A 7,665-nucleotide genomic window follows, 5' to 3' on the forward strand; every position below is an offset into this window, starting at 1 on the left:
GTCGAAAGGTTCATGAGCAACATTAAACGCACAACCCAGATTGCACGCATCACGGGAGAACCTGTCGAGAAGCTGTTGTACCAACTCATGCGAGATTACAGAAACACCCCACATAGCACCACCGGGAAAACACCATCAGAGGTGATGTTCGGGCGAACGATTAGACACGGCTACCGCACATATCGGTTGAGGAGGATCAATATAAAAAGGACACCGAAATGAGACACAGAGACAAACTCATGAAAGAGAACATGAAGAGGGCTGCTGACGCCACCCGCAGGGCCAAGGAGAATGACCTGACACCAGGAGACCTGGTTGTGGTCCGCCAACCCCAACAGCGCAAAAACATGGCACCATTCAGTGAAGAACCCCTCATCATCGTCAAAAGGAAGGGATCATTCATCACCGCAGAAGGAGACAGCAGATCTGTAACACGAAACTCATCTCACTTCAGGCGACTGCCCGGAATCCCACCCTCATGTGGCATGAGCAGGGATGACACTTTCTCTCAATGGGACGCTCCCTATGAAGGAAACAGAGAAGACTCGGAAGGTGACCCGACATCAGGAGCCGAGACCGGCTCACCAGCCAGAGTGGAATGTCGACCCCAGAGAACAAAGAAGAAACCACATCGTCCCATTGAAGAGATGAACTGATGGCAGGACTAAATGTTTAGTGGCGGGAGGGTGTGGTGTCGCCAGTCTCATTGCATTTGGAGGACGAGTCCTCTGTCTGTTGCCATTGATTAGTGGGCTGTGACCCACGGGAAGTTAAGGGGCGGGGTTACCGCCCGACCGTTAGTTCGAGATACGCAGTTGATGAATAAAGACGTGTTGCACCCCAGCTCTGTGTCGGCCCATCTTTAGTGATGTGTTGCATGTGTGACATGACAGCGTGAGGCAGTCCACGTAGCAGAACATCACAGTATGTCTAGGAGTATTGTTTTTTTGTGGAGAAGTTCTTCACTTAATCAGCATTCTAGTGGCTGGATAATGGCTGCTGTTTAGTGCATAGGTCATCTGGATGATACCAATATAAATGTATTAAGAAATTATTACACAGGCGCACCAAAGCACATTCCTGCCCTATATTATAACGACAGTGTTAGAGAAATGCTTACCTCACCAGTAGCGATCTCGCAGTTATATCAAGGAATCCGCTCGCTAGATCAAAAAGTGGTGCGGTTGGCAGTCTTTACAGGCGGAGGATCTTAAAAAAAAGGGTCAGGAACACGTTCGCACATCGGGGTGGTGACATCACATGTAAACAAAGGACGGGCATCATTCCAAATGTGTATCATCATTTGGGGAACATGGTAACTATGGCAGTACGGGCGGGTGTCGAGAGGGCACCCATGCTCACAATCTCTGTCCTGAATGGCAACAGTTACATTTTGTAGGTTGCAAATACAAGTAGAGTGGGTGTCAATTAATACCTTCACTTATTCTTTGTAAACAGTTATATATGAGAAAGCGGTCGCACATCAAGCAAACATCTCTATGTTACTGTTTTGAAAATTCTGACATATACAAGGTTCTCATATTCACATTCTGTATTGTCAAGAGTTGTCATCATTCTGCCTCCATTAAAGATTTACACCCAATTGGGCATAATAGGTAAATTATTCACTCTTTACAAACAAGTATAGATACAATCCTTCATAAAATCATCCAATGAATTAGTGTTTAACTAGTCCAGAGATATGTAATATGATTAGATCCTGGGGAAAGTGTCATGTGCATAATCAATAAATAAATAAAACCTGCATCCACCGGAGCAGGGGTGTTAATGGTCACTGGACTGAATTGATGAGGGTGTTTACAAAAAAGCACCCAAATAAAAGTCCTCATTCATCCCATTTGCACTAAGACTAACAAGCTTATCAATCTAATAAAGTTCCAATAAAGTTCCCTTTAGTAAAGTCTCTTGGAATGGTCTCCCCCTCTTGGTGACATCTGGACTATCTATAGTACTATAAATCTGAGTTGGGCTACTGTATGTCTCTTTTCTGAGAAGTGTCTTGCCACAGGTGAACAAATGTTTTTATTCCTGATGTTACTTTTGTGTTAATTACATTTTTCTTTTATTTTTCTCGCCATCTGTCCCACATAGAATATATCACAGGGCACCTTAGTGCGTAGACATGGTATCAAAAGTGGCAAAATGTCTTAACTTTATTTTTGTGCCTGTACGGGGATGTCTGACATAGCTTCCTTTCATTATGTTATTGCAATTATTGCAATGTAGGCAGGCAAATGTGCCTACTTTTTTAGTCTGAAGTATTGTTTGTTTAGACTTAATCGTTCATTCTGCTTTTACCAGTTGAACCCTTAAGTTCTTGCCCCTCTTATATACAATCAATGGGGGTTGTGGGAATAGTTAATGTAGTTGGTGATCTAATTAGATGAGTCTCCAATTTGTCTTAATCAAGCAAGTGATTTGGTGACTCTGGCTAGACTATTTTAGTGTATACAAAAAGGGAATCTCTTTGTTCTTGATTTTGTTTTTTAGGAGATCTTCACGAGTAGTTAGAGTGGATCTGTCTCTTGCTGCTTTGATTACACAATCCGGGATATCCTCTCTGTTTATTTAATCATATCGTCCATTTCAATCGTCAAATAATCCCCTCTATGATTATTTGTTTAGCCTGGAGGAATTGGCTATAAGGGTGGTTATCCCTTAGATGTTTTGGGTGTTGACTCAAATAATGTAGACTGTTCTTAGCGTCTGTTGGTTTGTGAAACAGATTTGCCATTATCTCGCCATCTCCCAGTTCCAATTCCACATCGAAATAGTGTATCTTTGGAGTTCTCGCCTCCATGGTGAACTTAATGCGGTCATTCAAGAGAGATTAGATAGGCCAGAAAAGAAGAAGTTAACCTTGAAGGGCTTCTTTGTCGATGCAGTTTCAGGCAATTCGGACCTGCAGCAGGGCTTCACCGGTCATCCAAGATTTGCAGCAGTACTCTTCCTTCAGCTCGTTCTTCGGTTCTTTCGTATCAGTGGTCGACTCTGCTTTCCAAGTCCCAGAGACCTGCTTTTAAACAGTTTTCCCCCATTCATTCCAACCTGGCTGTCACTCTCACAGCAGGGTGGCTGTCCGTGCTGGACAGCCAGCCTGCCATTCAGGCCAGAGTGCATTCAGGTCTCTTAGGAGACTAAGCAAGGGAGTTTTGGGCACCTGCCTCACATCCTGTCCATCCAATATACTCAGGCGTCAGAGGAGGTTTCAGCACTGAAGCCCGCCAAAGGCCAACAAACAAAGGGACCAAACCTGATTTGGCGTGCAAAGACAAACAAAAGAAGGAACTTTTCTAAAATGAATGGCGAAAAAAGTTGACCGGAGTATGTTTTTACAGATAGGTCTTGGGCGCCAAATTGGAAAACATTTCTGACCCGATTTTTTGCTACCGATGTTCGCGGTCTGGAAATATCATGATAGGTTGATCTAAACCACTGCCACAAGCCATTTAAAGTAGGAAAGGGTAACATTTGACTGTTGCATTAGTGTTTTGACTCAGGGGAAGCGAGGCAACCCCTCCAGCACGCTATAGGAAGATAGTGTGTCCTGGGTCTGTAAATTTAAAGAGACTAGTAATGTCAATTTAACTTTACATGCTCTGGGATACAGTAGTCAGTCCCAGAGAAAGTATTTTAACATTGGGAAGTCTGAAAGACATCCCTGTGTCACTGCACTGAAGGTGCTGTGTGACACACAAAAGAAAATGATGCCTATGGAGTTGTTTTAAAACTCCATAAGCAAAGAACACAAAAGTAAAACACACATCAAAATACATGGAAGAGTTGGAAAAAAGGTTCACACTTTTCCCAGGTAAAAAATAAAATCCTAAAAATCCAGCAAAGTGGCTGGGGGTCTCAAAAGGTAAGGGAAATTAGCACATTCTTGAGAATTCTCCCTAACATAAACAACGCCTGATTTATTTGTGAATATGGCTTTGAGTTATACCTCATGACAACTTTTAGTAGCAACGTTCATATGAAGTAATGTGCACCAAAAAATGCATTCTCTGTAAATTGGTCCCACAAAATGTATCTAGAGAAGTTCACATGATTTGAAATAGACAGTTTTAAATGTTTTTCCTCATACACGTTGTGAAGAAGTACCAACAGAAAGCCTATTAAGTGTATTTAGATTTTGTTTCTCATTTGTTTTACCTTGCTTTCAGTTCTTGAAGTAATTCTTTTGCCGCTACTTGGTCAGCCAAGACAAAGTTTTGGAACATGTATGTTGACTCGAAAAACCCAATCAATGCGGTGACTGACATAGGGCACTTCCGTGGAATCTTAGTAAATCTGAAAAAATAAACAGGTTAAGTTCCATTAATCATGGGATTACGTACTTAAACTCCATAGAATGACTGGATTGTGCCTCTTAAATTATGATTTATTATGGTGGAAACGAATGTACTTATTTACAAAATATGCATATGTGTAAATGCTTCCCGACAGTTTAAACATGTCAGCTCTCCTTCAAAACGTCAATTTGTCTATTATGTCCAAGAGTTGTTAGTCTTAAACTCCAATAACATCATGTCTGTTCCCAAAACCATTCTTACTAAGAAGCTGTGATCAGAAATGCAGAATATGTTGCATTTCTGGTGATTCAAGCTGTTCCAAACATCGTGAGTGGTTAGGGCAAAGTGGGTTGAGTGGCTGAGGTTAAAGTAGTATCAATAGGGCATGCTTGGTTTAATTTCAAGATCAGTCTTGTGAGGGAGACGACAAGGCAGGAGGTTACTTGAGCTGTTGAGAATATAGGCTTAATCAATGGGGAGGCAAATAAATAATAATATTCAGTTGAGGAATATGTAGAAAATAAAATAGGCTTTAGTCTTTAATTGATTTAGCTTTGTAGATTTATACCTCGCATCCCGGGCAGAGTAAACTCCATCTGGGCGGGTAGCTTTTGTTGTATTTTATTTTGTAAACCAAAGCAATTTACATACAGAGAAGAGAAAAAGGATTCTGATTAAAGTTATGCCTTGCGAAATAAAGACTGTGAGGTAATTTCCCCAAGTGAAAGGTAAAGAGAATTCCACATACATGGGACCAGAACGGAAAACCACCTATTCCCTTTGTGGGCGTACATGTCTTTTGGCACCACCAACAACAAGTTGATTCACAGATTAAAGAGCATGTATTGAAAGATATGGTTTGATCTTTTCTGATAGATAGGAATGAGCCAATCCGTGGAAACATGAACAAAATTAAGGTGAGTAGTTGGAACTAAATTCTCTGACTGGCAACCAATGTAGATATCTTTGATAGGGAGAGATATAGGCAAACTTTACAATTGGAAATTAAGTCTGACAGCACCACTTTGAACAACCTGTAGCCCATTGAGTAAACTTTGTGGGACACCTGCTAATATAGCATTAGCACAATCAATGTTATAGTTTAACAAAGTACAAGCCACTGCTGGCTGGGTGGGTGTAGAGATAAAAGGTAGAGCATATTGAAGAACCCAAAGTCTATATCATATAGTTCTAACTAAAGCTCCAGCTCTTTTGCAATCAATATTAGACTGCCCTCTACAGCCCAAATGTTTTACCTTTTGTGCAATACAGGCTGGAAGATCAAAGAGCAAAGAGGCATGTGGAGTTGGATCATCCAGCAATTATTTAGGCCCAAAAAAGGATAATCTCTGTTTTCAATGGATTATATTGTAATTTATTAAAAATCATGCAGCGTATCACATCATTGAGACTTCTGGGGAGTGTTTTCAGCATTATTGGCATGCACATACATCTGAATATCATTGTCATAGAAGTGGTATTGATGATTCAATTTAGAAAAGAGGGCCAGAAGGGACTGATTATAAATATTGAATAGTAGCAGAGATATGCAGGAACCTTGGGACCCCACAAGGAATTAACACTGAATCTGAAAAAACACTCCCTAATTATCACGTTTAGTGTGGCCACCCATAACATTGTGAAACCTAGTCAATGTCTGCTCAGACACATGTAGAGTATCAGATAGTCTAGAGAAAGGTATATACAAATCAAGTGTATTGGGTGCTGTGGATACATCCAGCATAATCAGTAGGGTAAAGGAGCCCTCATCTGCATATTTCAGGATTTCATCCGAAATGGCAACTAGAGCAGTTTTCGTTCCATGGAATGGGTGGAAACCCGACTGAAAAGAATCTAAATGTTGGTATTTTTCTACATGATCCTGCAAATGAGATTTAAACACCCTCTCCAAAATGGTTGCTGGCCAGGCCAATCCAGCAATTGAATGACAGATCTGTAATGAACCTGGATCAAGCACATACTTTTTAAGTAGAGGAGTAACAGAAGAGGCTTTCATATCCAAAACTCAGGACATCCCGTCCTCACGCTCCTCCTATCACCTCCCTCCCCCTATTCCCTGCTCTTCCTCTGGCTCTTCTGCAGCCACCCACCCTCCCTCCTTCTATGCCTTTCCCCTTTTCTCTGCTGACGAGTTTTCCAGACAAGTCTGACCTATGAAGGTTCGATTCCCTGGCTCCTGCCCTGGCAGACTTCTGCAATCACTCCTTCGCCACTGGAGTCTTCCCATCCCCCCTTAAGCACTCCCTTGTGCACCTTCTTCTTAAGAAACCCTCTTCCGACCCCTCCTTCCCCGCTAAGTATCACCCAATCTCCATCACTACCTTCCTGGGCAAGCTCCTGGAGAAACTGGCCATCTCCCAGCTTAATGTCCACACTGAATCTGTGGGTTGTCTTCATGACTATCAATCTGGCTTCAGAGCAGCCAGAAGCACGGAAACTGCTCTCCTGAACATCCGTGAAGACCTGCTCTCCAACCTTGACTCTAACACTCTGTGTGTTCTCATCTTGCTTGATCTCTCTTCTGTCTTTGACACTGTCAACCATGCCATCCTGCTCAACAGTCTCCGTGATAACCTGGGTATCACTGGTCAGGCTCTGGCGTGGCTGAATTATTTCCTCTCAGGTCCAACTTAGGTCCTTCCTCTCTGACATCTTTTTCTCTACCTGTGGTGTCCCCCAGGAATCTACCCTCTATCCCTGGCTGTTCAACCAATATCTGTCACTCCTTGCCCACCACATCGACGCTCTCTGCCCCAACTTTCAGCGCTATGCGGATGATACCCATCTCATTTTCAGGCTACCCTCGGCCTCCTCCTCTCCTTCCCTCATCTCTGACTGTCTGTCTGCTATCCAGGAGTGTTGTGCCACCAATGACCTCTGCCTTCATGCCATTAAGACTGAGATTGTACTCATCGACACACCCACTCCCTCCTTTCCTGCAGCTCTCTGGCCGGCCTCTCTAGGCCCTCTTCCTGCTCCTACCTGCACGGCAAAAAACCTCGGGGTCATCTTCGACTCCACACTCTCCTTCTCTCCTCACATTTCTGACGTCTCTAAGAAGTCACACTACCAGCTGCACCTCCTTAAAGGTATTCTTCCTTTCCTCTCCTTCCCCTAGAAGATCACTGTCTCCAGGACCCTGGTTCTCTCTAAACTGGACTACTGTAACAGCCTCTATCTAAACCTGCCTGCCTCTACTCTCTGCCCTATGCAACTCCGGAACAGGACTGCGAGACTTGTTCTTGGCCTCAAGCCCAGGGACCGTATCTCTCCAAGACTAAAATCTCTTCACTGGCTCCCAGTGGCTGCGAGGATTAAGTTCAAAACC

The sequence above is a fragment of the Ambystoma mexicanum genome, chromosome 1p, assembly GCF_040938575.1.
Source record: "Ambystoma mexicanum isolate Mex_15411 chromosome 1p, UKY_AmexF1_1, whole genome shotgun sequence".
NCBI classification, from domain to species: Eukaryota; Metazoa; Chordata; class Amphibia; order Caudata; family Ambystomatidae; genus Ambystoma; species Ambystoma mexicanum.